Source organism: Zalophus californianus, chromosome 5 (assembly GCF_009762305.2).
Source record: "Zalophus californianus isolate mZalCal1 chromosome 5, mZalCal1.pri.v2, whole genome shotgun sequence".
Lineage (NCBI taxonomy): Eukaryota > Metazoa > Chordata > Mammalia > Carnivora > Otariidae > Zalophus > Zalophus californianus.
The window spans coordinates 141,203,768-141,217,715 of NC_045599.1; positions in this window are offsets into that span (position 1 = coordinate 141,203,768).

A 13,948-nucleotide genomic window follows, 5' to 3' on the forward strand; every position below is an offset into this window, starting at 1 on the left:
CCTTTTAGGACATTAATATTTGACTGACTTCACTCATCCATCGACAGTCCCTGTTTGGAATTCTTTTTTAGTTCTCCAGTATATTAGATGGTGACTTGCCAATGTGAATTTCAGTGACTCTGTGGTTTTCTCCTCAAAGTAGTCCTCTGCCATTGTAGCAACTCCCCATTTAGAATCAGGTTTCATTAATGTGGTATTTTCACATTCTTCCAGGTTGTCAGTAAAGAGGTTAAACCAGAGAGACCTTCCATGTGACCCCTTGGTTCCTATCTGTGTGTTTTTTTCAGGGACACCATCCAGGAAGAGCTTAAAGTGAATATGGACTGTGAAATCCAATTGCATGAAGCCTCTACACTTGTTACCAAGGGTCAAAATAATTCCCCATGTGGCAACACTATGGAAGGGGGCTAGAAAACACAGGGGAGAGAAGGAAACAACTTTAGTTCTCAGTTGCTGGAGATAGCATGAGGAACAATGTCTATAGTGCGGAGAACATTGTTACAAGTTTGAAAAAAAAAACAAATCATATTTTCCCAGAAATGGTTAATATCATTTTACTTTCACAGCACAGGTTGGTTTTTCATCTCTTCAAAATCATCATCCCAGAAGGTGGACATTATTTCCGTTCAATGCATAGAAATGGGGAAGCACACAGCGACTCAACAGAGCCACTTTCTCTTTGGGATCAGACCAAAGTCCACTAATCTCCACTGAATCTTGAAAGGCAAGTTGTATTTAGCAATACTACTAGTGAATTGTGCATAATAAACACACAATAAGCATTTGTTTAATAAAAAATCCTTTATAAGCCAGTCGGAAGCTCTGTCATGAAGATTTAAGAGATGTGTTTCTAGAAGATGGAACCATACCTTGAACCTTCCCTCCCCTCTCCTGAATGTCTGTGGGGGCATTTGGCTCCTATATATTACGGCTGAAATGAAGACATGCTGTATCAATTTGCTCAGGCCACCATAAAAAATTGCCAGAGTCTGGATGGCTTAAACAATAGACATTTATTTTGTTACACTTCTGGAGGCTGAAAATCCAAGATAAGGTGCTGTCAGGGATGGTTTCCGGTGAGGTCTTTCTTCCTGGTTTGTAAACAGCCACCTTCTTGCTGACCTGGCTCACATGGCCATTCTTTCTGTGCATACATGGGAAGAGAGAGAGGGAGAGGGATCTGGTGTCTTTTTCTTGTATGGACACCAATGTGTCCCAATCTTATGACCTCATTTAACCTTAATCACTTCCCTAAAGGCCCAGTCTCCAAGTACAGTCACATTGAGGGTTTGGGCCTCAACATATGCATCTGGGGTCGGGGATGGACACAATTCAGGCTATAACACCTGTTGATGCTGCCTGTTGCCTCCATAGTTGAGATGTAAGTCTGATGTAGGTGTGTTCCATCTCTCCTCTCCCCATCTGTCGCTCCTGCTCTGGAAACACACACACACACACACACACACACACACACACACACACAGAGGCACGCGCTGCACACACTCCCCCAACGCTGACAGGTAGAGTCTCCACACACCACTCTATCACCACACTGCAGTGCCCTGCTTCACAAGACAACGAGACAGTTCTGAGCCTCACGGGTCTGGGATGACACCCTTCCCTGCATGTGTGCTGTGTGGTTCTGGTTCCTCGAGAGAGAGCAGCGTCTCGAAGACAACCGGGCAGGCCCCTCCGCTGCTCTACTAAGTTGTCAAGTATCTTCTAAAAGTCCCCTCCGCCCAGAAGCTGTGAATGTGACCTTATTCGGAAACAGGGTTCTCGCAGAGGTAATCACGTTAAGGTGGGGTCACACTGGATGAGGGTAGGCCCGTATCCTACGACTGGTGTCACTAAGGGGAGGAAGACACAGAGACACGGAGGGAAGGCAGCCTGGAGAAGACAGAGGCAGGAAGTTGGGGGAAGCAGTCACAAGCCAAGGAATGCCGAAGGCGGCCGGGATTCGTGATGTACTTTTTCCTTCCCCATAGTCCTGTCCTGTTCACAAGCAGCACTCATGGCGGGCGCTTCTCAGATGTGTCTTGAACCTGACCCCTGCTTGCTGTCACTGTAGCCACCGACCCCATCAAAGCCATGGTCAGCGTTCATCCACTGGGATAGTTCCATTCCTCTGCCTCCCTGCTCTCGCTCTTGACACCTTATAATCCGCCCTGGGTGCCATGGCCAGGGGGATTTGTAAACACTTAGGTCTGATCGCCTCACTCCGCTTCTTAAACCAACACAATAGTTTCCCATCGCAGTCAGGATGAAACCCAATCGCTTCTTCTGTGATCTGGCCTCTGTCTGCAGTCCCACTGCCACCTCACACCCTCCCAGCTCGCACACACTTTCCAGCCACAGCCGCCTCCTTCCGTGTCTACGATGTCGAGTCCCGCCCCCCCCCCCCCCCCCTTCGCATGCGCTTCCTCCGGGTGCATCCCGCATCTGCTGCTTAAGGCCGCGCACGCCCACCTGCGTACTTTAAACCTCACCTGCTTGGAGAGACCGCCTCTGGCCGCGTCATTTAACATAGCCCCACGGTCCTGCTCTATCACATCGGGTCTCTCTAGGCACTTTTGTCTCCATCTGACATTTTTCTCTTGTGTGTGTTTGCTTGTTTTCCTCCCTCACCTGTAATGTAAAGATCGCAAGGGCAGGTCCCTTCCTGCCTTGTTCACTGCAGGAAACCGGTGGTATGAACATGACTTGACACTGGATAACTGCTCAGTAAATATTTGTTCCATGAATGAAAAAATGAAGAGATGATTGCCATGATTGTAATCATGGAGGCTTCCAAGGATCACTAAAGGACAGGGGACCCTCCTTCCTTCTCCGGGAAGATCTCTGGTAGTCCCTCGGGTTTGCGGGTGCCCATGACATTATCCAGCTTTGAAATATGCTTCTTTTATCACCCTGAGTGTTTGTTTCATTGATTTCACCCTAAAAGGAGTAAGTCATCAAGTTATTTTGGGGGGCCTGCCTCAAGGGATACAAGAGAGTTAAACATCTGTAGAATACACAAGTGGTGGTATGTGATCTTTTCCGCGGGCTTGGGTGAAGAATGGTTCTTGACTGCTCAGTGATGCCTGAAATTCCTCTACCTAGGCGAAGCTTTTCATTCTAAATCAGAGATGAATCTTAAAGAGATCAGCCACGGGAGGAGTCCTGGAAGGCCAGCACACATTGGCACCTGGACGGGGAGGTGGGACAAACCACCTGTGGGGCTGAGACAGTTTCTGTGTGTGGCTTCCTTGGTGATTTGTCTCCCGGTGTCGAAATGAAGAGCTGAGTCATAGAGCTGTGTCACTGAGTTGCTGGCACATGAACGTGGGGTACTCCGGGATGCGCCCTAACTGCCTTGGAGTCCCTGCTTTTCCTTGTTTTGGCCAAATTTTATTCTTCCCTCACCCATGCATATTCTTAACTTCGTTTTCTCCAGATCTCGATATTCCCCTTCTCCCTACAAATTTTCCGAGGCTGTTCCTTATGTGTGAAAAACATTTCTCTTTGGCTTTTCTTGGTGCAAATTTGTCTTCAGAATTATGTTTCAACAAATCTTTTGAATCCAGTCTTCAAGTAAAATTCTCTCCCTAGGAGAGAAACAAGATTGAAAGTCAGTAATTCCTGAATCGTGAAGCTCGCCTTCTTTCCTGATGCTCGTTCCTGACTTGCTTATTGGGTCTGTGCCCTGACTTGTCCTTGAAAGGCCCACCCAGGGGACAAAGTCTGTCCCCTCCTTCATGTTCTCAAAAGTACGCCATAAATTACAAAAGCACATGTTTTGTAGTAGTTTCCTAATGTTATCTGAATGCTTACCTTACACATATTTTTTTCACGATGATAAATATCCACGCTGTCCTGATTCAGCATCTATTTTCAATGAGGGACACAGAGTTGATGTTAATTCAGGTGTTCGGAGCACAGAGCCCAAAGGCCCAGATATGGATCTAAATGTAGTCATTGTGCATCCTTACTTGATACTTGAAATTGAAATTCAGACCATATTTTATCAGAGAATCTCTATTTTATATGTAAGGAAAGGGGAAAAGAGGCAAGGTGAGAGTCGTATTGAGCTCTAAAATAAAAATAGATGTTAGTAGAATCAAGTAAGATGAGGCACATGATTCACTTTATAAAATATATTTGTATACAAATATAAAGAATAATGTATTATGCAGACAGTTGGAGGTTTTTTTCACCTTCAGACTAGATGGGTGTTTTAGTCTTTCAGAAAGAAATTCTTCGAATTTCCTACAAGTGGAAGAGGGTGGAGGGTAGTAAAAAGCAACTTGGTTTTCTTCTCTCCGTGATTTTGCTCAAGGGTTTTTGCAGTTTGCTAAAGAAAATGGGTAGAGAATTTACTCACTTTTTTTTTTTTGAGCTGCAAATGTATTACTTTATTTTTTTATTTTTTATTTTTTTTATTATGTTCAGTTAGCCACTCTATAGTACATCATTAGCTTTTGATGTAGTGTTCCATGATTCATTAGTCGCATATAACACCCAGGGCTCATCACAACATGTGCCCTCCTCAATACCCATCACCCGGTTACCACCTCCCCTCTGAAACCCTCAGTTTGTTTCCTGGAGTCCAGAGTCTCTCATGGTTCATCTCCCTCTCTAATTTCTCCCCCTTCAGTTTTCCCTCCCTTCCCCCGTGGTCCTCCGTGCTCTGAATGTTATTTTATTATCTTTATTTCCTCAAGTTATGAATGAGCCGGCCAAGATTATGTATGTCCAGTCTCTGTCCTGTTCTCAGAAAAGGTAGGAAATGGGTCATTAATAATCAGTGTTATTGATTATAAAAACTGATTTATATTGTCAAAAGTTACTCAACATTTGAATAGTTTCACATCTTTGTTGTCTTTATCTTGGGTAAATCTCAACATCTCTGAGAAGAAAGAAAAGCAGAAGTGTTATACCTACTTTATGGACGGGCAGACTGAGGGCCAGAGAAATTTACAGCTAAGATTGCCATCAGTAGTGTGCTGTTACATGTTTAAGGACCAGCTCTCTCCGGGAGGGAACCCCCCAAACCCTGATTTGTAGCATTTGCCACTTCTTGTGGTGTCAGTACTCCCCCGTTGGCTAACTTCAAACTCTCTATATGGACCCTCTGAATGTGCAGTTGGAAAAGATGCAAGTGGTGACTGAATTAGTGTTGTCCAGGAGGTCGAAATGTAAGCTGGAAACGGAAAGCCAAGTCATATAAGCCTAGAAATGACAGTTTTTATAAATGGAAAGCACTGTATACCTCTGAAAATAGGGTTTGCCTGGAGTTGAAGACAGAGGTTGTCTGCAAGTACTTATGAGATCAGTTACCCCCAGGTCCCCCTTCCTTTGATCCTGACTCCACCTCTCCTTACCTGGCAGAAGACTAGAGAGAGAATTATTCTGTGGAGACTCTGAGGCAGTGGACATCCGGGTCCACTGAACCTCTGAACCTCTCCAGAATAGGTTCTCCTGAGCCCTTGTGCCCCACTCAGCCTCCCCCTCTGATCCCGACCCCACAGCTGCTGCTGCCTGGGGTGGAATCCTCTAGTATCAGCTGCAGGAGGCTGCCCTCCAGCCCATCAGGGCCTGGTGCAGATGTGGGGAGGGTCAGGGTCGGCCACCAGCGCCCCAGGCTGGCAGTGGCAAGCGTGTTTGGCGGGTGGACTCTCTAGAATCTCTTGCCTAGTCCTTATTCAGGAACCAGCCTGGTGGGGGGGTTGGGGGAATGTGTCGGTTGTAGGTTGTGCCTCATTTTCTTATTTATTTTGTTATTATTGACTCTGATTTTATTTTTCCTTGGGAATTGTGAAAAATGTGAAATCTGAAATAAAGTGCGTTCCAGGCAAATACCGCTGCGCTCTTTCAACCCCCTGTGGTTGCCACCCATCTATCTACGTGAAATCAGTGTTTCTCAGAGTATGTTATGAGCGTCTCGGGTGGGACGTTTCTCTATTATAGAGGTTTCATGTCTCTGCTTCTACCTGAAAAATGCCTGTGGTGCTCCCAGGAATAATGAGCACTCAAAAAACTCCCCAAACATTTCCAGATATCTCTTCCGTCAGGTGGTATCCTCACTGGATGAAAACCCGGCTTCTCAATGATTATTTGGCTTGAGGCTTTTGGGATCTCACAGGTAGTTTGAATTAGGGCTGACGTTCTCACAGGGACCAACTGGTATCTCCAGATTCTCAGGGCTTTTTTCCCCCTGTGATCTGCTCAGAGCCAAGGGTTGAGACAGTTGCTGTTCCCTGCAGTACCCCGAATCAGGGGGTAGGGTCTTGCTTTCTGGTTTTCCCCTATGTTTGGGTGTAACCCTTTGGAATCTCATCTTCATCTGGACCATCACCTGTTAGGACTTGCACTTGGGCCGACTCTGGACCTTATGTTCTATCCCCTATATCTGCCGAGGCTGTGAAATCGAAAACTCTAGAGCATCTGTTTGGGCAAAAGACCTGAGCACAAAGGCTGCACTGTGTGCTCTTCTGACCTCCCCTCCTGGTCCGAGAATTGATTTCTTGTTGTTTTGTATTTTATCCAAGATTTCTAGTCCTTTCCAGAAGCTGGGGTGGTCTAGCAATCTCACTTACTGTATGGAAATCTTTGAAAGGAATCAGTAGTTACAAATTTTGTGGCTTGATCAGGAAAAAAGTGTTATAAAAATAAGTACCTTTTTTACAAAGGCAAAACCATGGGATTCAAGAATAGCACTAATTATGTGGTTTAATGAAAGCGGAGCATGTGCGGGCCAGACAGATTTGGGTCTGAATCCCTAGTGTACCATCTACTGTCTGTGTGGCTTGGAGTAAGTTATTAAATACCTTTAAACCTCAGTTTCTTCCTCTATAAAATGGGGGAAAAATAACACCTTTCAAAGCGGTAGAGAGAATTAAAGAGATCGTGTATTTTTGGCCCTGTCCCTTCTGCTCGACTTCCTCTGTGGGGACTTTCAAATCTTATTCACATTACTTTTCTTTTAAAAAAATTCTTGCCCTTCTTTTGTCTTTGCTGTGGACTTCTCAGTGAGAGCTGGACACAGCTAGATGCCAGGTGAACTTTTAATTAAATGTGTAGAAGCTCAGTTAGGGAGCAAATTAAAGTATATCCTCAGAGATAGAACGTAAAACTTCTTAAAAGAAGCCCCCATTGTAAGTGAACAGACCATTTCCCATACCCCAAATACCCAACATATTTCCTCAGATGTATACCATCAGGGATGCCATTAGCTGTGAGAAAATGGACCATGTCCTGAAAATACAACCACAGATAATGCCACCAGGACTCTCTTTTGTGTTCATTAAAAACTGGAAGAAATAGACAAATCCAGTTTGTTCTTATATGACCAGGGTAGAGGGAGTTCAGAACTCCAGAACAGAAGTCACACTTATGATGATCAGAAATGGGCAACTGTTGGAAGGGGGTGAGTAGACTGATAAGCTCTTGGTTACAGTTGGTTTTGTAATAAGCTATTGAGAACAGTTAAGAAAACTTCCAGTGTAGACACAGAATATGTGAGTTTAACTTCTATGAATTATCTCAGAGAGAGAGAGAGAGAGGAAGAAGAAGAAGGAAGAGGAGGTGATGGAGGAGGAAGAGAGAGAGAAAGAAATAGAACATTGTGATAATTCCGTCAAAGACCATGTGCCTTCAATGAGATTGAAAAAGAAGACGAATCTGTTGTTGGTCCTGGGGGCCCTGGTTACACGATCATCTTAAACTGCTGAAAATGATTCTTATTTTACAGATAGATGTTATTCATACTAAGTGGCTTTACATGCAAGTCAGGAACTTCATTTGGTGTGGAACTGCTGAAACAGCAGTCTGTGGTAATGTGAGAACGATTTGGGGGCCTTGGATTGGGAGAGAAAGAATGTCTACCTTCATTTGGGTGATTGTGATTGTGTAATTTTTTTACACGTGGTTTTTGCCAAATCATGTTGCCTGACTTTAGAATCTAATCTGGTAGAGTGTAACTCTACTGTGACTGGAATTTATATCCTCTACATGATAATCAATATGTTATGTTAACGCTTGGATTAATAAAAGTGAACATGTCTTTGTATACATTAGAAACTATAAAAAATTAAACATGAGTTGGAAGAAATTAGCCAACAGCTGAAGCAATCTTTCCTCAAAATCATATGAAAGCCCTCCTTTCTTCCCAAGTCTCATTTTAGGTGTAAAGGTGTTTATAATATTAAAAAAAATTTAAGTGATAGCCACTGTAAGATAAATGTTGATGCTTATAATTTTAGTAGGTTAGGGGTAATGTTCCAAAAGATGTGAAATGTTAGAAGAAGAGATTCAGAGTCAGAATTTTTCAGGACTAAGTAAGCACTGTCCAGGAGGCAGACCAGGAAATTTTCTACTTTCTATAGCCCAACAAATGAATAATGCATAGGCTTGGTGAGCATGCAGTGGCAACAAAGGGAGTTGAATCCTTATATAGGCTATTTTATCCAGGTTGTGGTAGAGTGGACACTCCGGCTATCGAGAAGTATCCTTCTAGGAGGTCCTGATTGAAGATAAGGAGCACCTTAGCACAAAATCCTAACAGAAACAATGCAGACTATTAGGTGTGGACTAGATGCCAAAAGTTCTCCAGCAATTTGTTGTTGGAAAGAATGCGTTTCATAGCATTATAAAAGTTGCAACTAACCATCTGTTTCAGCATCATGGCATCATGCTGTTGGTCAGCATTGGAAAAATGAACATCTTGTTGTTTTTGATGAATGCCGTTTAGGTTTATCTGAGCATATGAAACACTAATGGTAATTTAATCCAACATTTATTGTGTGTCTAGAATGTGAGCAGCATGGTAGGAGGCAGTAGGAAAGAGGTTGGGAAGATAGAATTCCTTTTCCCCAGGGGTTGGTGGGCCAGCACAAGAGACAAAGAATGCGTGTAGACTGCTCCTGTAGAAAGGGCAACAGGGTCAATTGTTTTAGACATATTTTGCACATCTACTACATGCCTGGCACTGTGCTTAAAGCTGCAAATACAGACATAAGACGCACAGTCCTTGCTCTCAAGGAGGTGACAATAAGGTTGCAGGGTGGCAGCAGGAAGAAACAGGGCTACGGAGAATCACAATATACTGTTTTACCTGCTGTATTAGAGAAGACCCAAGTATGTTGGGTCACAAGAGAAGATGATCCTATACTGTCCTCCTTTGGGGGCATCAGAAGTTTGAGCATTTGTTCACCGTTCCATTTGGCACCTAAGGATTGACTCCTACCCTCTTCTGGGCACTGCTGTAGGCCTATGGGATCTACAGCAATAACACAGCTGAGATCGTGGCCTCGTGGAACGTATTTTCTAGTGGGGAGAAAGTAAGTGAGTAGATAAATAAGATATCAGCTGCTAAACTTGCTTTGAAGCATTAGGTGTGTGGGGACAAAAACGATAACTATATTCTAACACCAAATCATCTTAATAATCAACCTAAATTCTAATATCTTCATTGCTTTGCTGGGTTACAAACAGATCTTCTAAATACAGCAATAATCTGCTCATAGTTGTGTAATCTAACTAATTTAACGATGGCCAGCCAAGAAAGTGGTAAGCTAGGAGAAGGATGTGCCAGAAAGAAAAACAGTAATAGAGAGAAATATCACACTGACAAGTCAGAGACACGAGAGAGGATGATGTCTTCCTGGACCTGTAAACATATTTAGTGTGGCAAATGAGTAGGGCATGATGCAGCAAGAGGTCAGATGGGAAAAGTGAGCAGTGACCAGACCAGAAGGCCTGCACTTTATTGTCAAGGGAGATTTTCATCATGTCATCCAGAGGATCAAATGTTTATATTAGAAAGATGAATTTGGCAGCAGAGTGGAGACTGGTTAGGAGAGAGGGCATAGTTGGAGATGGGGGTTAATTACAAGGCAGCTGCAAGTGTCCAAGGGAGAAATGATGTGGGTCTGAGCTAAGGCAGAGTCAGTGTTGATGGACATGAGCTAAGTTAAGGAAGGCAGAATCCTTGGGGTCTAGTCGTCGGTAGGGTATGGTGGCTCTTTTGGATGCTCCCATGAGAGTGGTGCTATTCCCCAAGATGGAGACCTTAGGGGTGACATGTTTAAATAAGCAAAGAATGAGTTTGGTCTTAAACCTAGGGCGTTTGAGATAGGTGAGGGACAATTAAATGGGTATGTTCAGGAGGCAGCTGAATCTGTGAGTTTAGGGCTCAGCAGAGTGGTTGGGACTGGGAATCACTGAATCAGGGGCTGTCTGGGTGACTGAAGAAGCTCCGGGAGTATCTGAGAGCATGAGAAACAGGAACTAGTGAGAAGAGAAGAGAATATTAATGCTGATGTGTAAACAGAGAAGAACCCCCTCAAAAAAAAAAAAAAAAAAAAGACCAAGAAGGAAGAAGGAGTTGTGAGAATAAAGAGAGAGCTGTATTCTGGAAAGCCAAGGAATTTGTGAGCAGGGGGAAGTGGGCAGTTGTTGAAGACAGCAAAGGTTTGGAACCTGGAATGGTGAAGTCTGTGGCCACCTTCAGCAGAGAAGTTTTAGAATGTGTGTGGGGTCGGGATGGGGATGAGGAGGAGGGCCGTGTATGGGGACGAGGAGGAGGGCCGTGTGTGGGGACGAGGAGGAGGGCCGTGTGTGGGGACGAGGAGGAGGGCCGTGTGTGGGGATGAGGAGGAGGGCCGTGTGTGGGGACGAGGAGGAGGGCCGTGTGTGGGGACGAGGAGGAGGGCCGTGTGTGGGGACGAGGAGGAGGGCCGTGTGTGGGGACGAGGAGGGGGGCCGTGTGTGGGGACGAGGAGGGGGGCCGTGTGTGGGGACGAGGAGGGGGGCCGTGTGTGGGGACGAGGAGGGGGGCCGTGTGTGGGGACGAGGAGGGGGGCCGTGTGTGGGGACGAGGAGGGGGGCTGTGTGTGGGGACGAGGAGGAGGGCTGTGTGTGGGGATGAGGGTGCAGGACATTGTATCATGTTAAAGGGACGAGGACTTAAAAAGTGGAGAAAGTAACTGGAGACAACTCTCAAGGATGGTGACTCTAACAAGAAGGAAAGTGAATAGAACTAAAGATAGAATCAAGAAAGCAGCCTCCCCTTGCCAGTGGCAGAGGCTTCAGGTAACTATTTTAAGTTGAAGCTAATAGGAGAGAGACAGGAACAGAGACAGAGAGGCAGAAATATTTCAGAGAAAAAGGGACTCTAGCTCGCAGAGGCCGGGGGAGATATGGGTCCAGAGCAGAGATAGGCATGGCTTTCAACTGAAAACTGAACAACTTGTTCAATGAAAATGCAGCTAAGGAGGTGGGATGGTTCATTATGTGTGTCGACTAGAATGAGCTAAAGGGTGCACGGATAGCTGCTCAAACGTTGTTTCTGGGTGTGTCTGTGGGAGTGTCTCCAGGAGAGATTAGCATTTGAGTCAGTAGACTGGGTAAAGAAGACTGCCTTCATTATTGTGGGGTGGGGCTGGGATGATGTGGGAACATCATCCAACCCACTGAAGACCTGCCTGGAACAAAAAGGCAGAGGAAGGTCGAATTCACTCTCTTTTTGCTAGAGCTGAGACATCTATCTTTCGCTCTTGGACATTGGTACCTCTGGTTCTCAGGTTTTTGGACTCCGACTGGGACTTAACACCATCGGCCTGATTTTCAGGCCTTTAGACTCAGTCTAGATTATTCCACTGACTTTCCTTGTGCTTCATCTTGCAGAGGGCAGATGGTGGAACTTTTCTCAGCCGGCATCACTGGTGAGCCGGTTCCTGTAATGAGTCTTCTCCTGTCTATAGCTATCGCTCTATCTCCTGCTGCTTCTGTTTCCCGGGACAGCCCTAATTCAGGAGGCATGGCTGTGTTGTTGGCATCCTAGACGCAGTTGTGTTTGTGGGCTCAGAAATCTAGAAGCTGATAGAATTCCATGCTTGCGGGTCCTGTTTTCTCTGTGAAGTAGGAGGAAAGGCCAGATACCAAGGAAAGATGATACTATATATATATATATTATTGGAGTGCAAGGAGAAGAGGAACCATATGAAAGACCAAAAAAGAGATGGAAATCATTTTGACTAAAGCATAGGACAAGCTTTTGTGGAGGAGGTGGATTGGGCCCTGACGTGGACAAGATGGAAGAAAAGGGGGAAGGAAAAGTAAGTTCCGGGAAGGGGACTAGAATGAGAAGAAGAGAGAAACCCAAGCATACAGGTCATTTCAAGATCACTAATTCACAAAACCGAGAATGTTGGATAGATAGCAAGAAATTATACAGGTGAAGGGAATTACACAGATATAATAATTACAAAATGTTATGTTTATTTATGCATTTCTAGGGTCCAGCCTGGTTCCCGGCACAAAGATGGGTCCTCAATAAATGTGTGTTAAATGAGTGAGAGCAACTTCATTTGCTGTACAGCAAATTAGAAAACTAAAAGGAGCCTCCAAGGCCAACCAATGGATACTAATTTCCTTTTTTCTTAAAGTAGCAAAATATCATTACATTCCACTTCCATCTATGTAGGTGTTCTAGTCGCTATCATTACATAAGTACCCCCACATATGGGGTGAAAGCCGCAGCCTTTCGAAAGGTAAATGTCACAGATTCTGTAGGCAGAGCGTTCAGGCGTGGCTCAGCTGGGTAGTCCTTCTCTTCTGGTGACTTTTGAGATTACGTACCCATCCTCAGTCAGCACATGGGTTAGTCAGAGGGTCCACCCTGCCAAATATCCTACGATGCACAGGACAGCCCCCACCCACTCTTCCTCACAAAGAATCGTCCAGCCCAAAATGTTGAGAGTGCTGATGTCAAGAAATTCTGTGGTAGATCCAGGGGCCCAAGAGAAACAGGCAGCCGCTGTAAGGCCTTCTGAAGGCACACAGACTCACTTTTCCCCCATCGTACTGCTTCCAGGAGGTGGCACAAAAACCAGTGTAGGGTAAGGGACTAGACTCTACCTGTTGATAGGGGGTTGGCAAGGTCACATCGTGCTAGGGCATGTGGACAGCACAATTTTGGAAGTACAGTTTACTCTAGCAGAGAAAGAAGCATAAGACAGATATGGGGGGCAGCATTTAATGCTAGAAAAGGTGGGGTCCAGAATATATATAAAATGCAGTTGGGGAATGGAATGGACCCAGTCAATGTGCTTTACAGAAATGTGTGCTTCCAATTGAAAACCCAAGAGGGAAGACTGCCTCTCCCCCATCTCTGGTACAACTGACAAGCAACAAATCAGTGACAGGTGGGCCTATCAGGAAGAATTGGACTTCCCCTCCTGCTGCTTCCTTGGGACCCGATGGCCTAGGGTCTTTACTGATGCTGAGGTCACTGAGCCTAATTAGGCCACCAGTATTTTCACCAGAGATACTCACTCTCTGAGCCCTAGGTACCCATGGAGGTTATAGAAAACAGTTCTTTGGCTTATGTTCATTCTTGTGTTGCCCTCCCCTTAAAGCCAGGTCTCCTGTGAGGCCAAACCTCCGAGCCTCCACTCTGCCTCTCTCCCAAGAGGCTCCTTGGGTCTCTACATAAAATCACCAACCAGTCAAATTTGATTTGCAGTTGTATTTTGCTTATTAAAAAAAAAAAAAGTGTAACGAAATTTTAAAAGATATTTAAATAAGTTGTCAATATCTAAAAATTAGAACTTTCATATAAAATTTAAAAAAAACTTTCTTGCTTCTTTTGAAAGCCTGGAAGATCTAGCTATATGGGATCCACAGTCTTGACAGCAACAACTGTCAGAATCAGGTAGCATCTGCCTTGGGAGATACTTTGTGGTCAAAAAAGTCTGTGAAGTACAGGGAAAGTCCCCAGTTTGGGGATTCCCATTGCATGGTGGCATATTAAACTCCCTGGCAAGCCCTGAATCACGCTGATAATAATGCTAATGAAAATGATCGTTGTGTAATTTTGTTTAATGCAGCATTTCCAAAGAGCAAGAAAACTTTTCCTTTAAAAAAAAAAAATAGACTTTAAGACATGTAGAAGCAAAATGTAAGC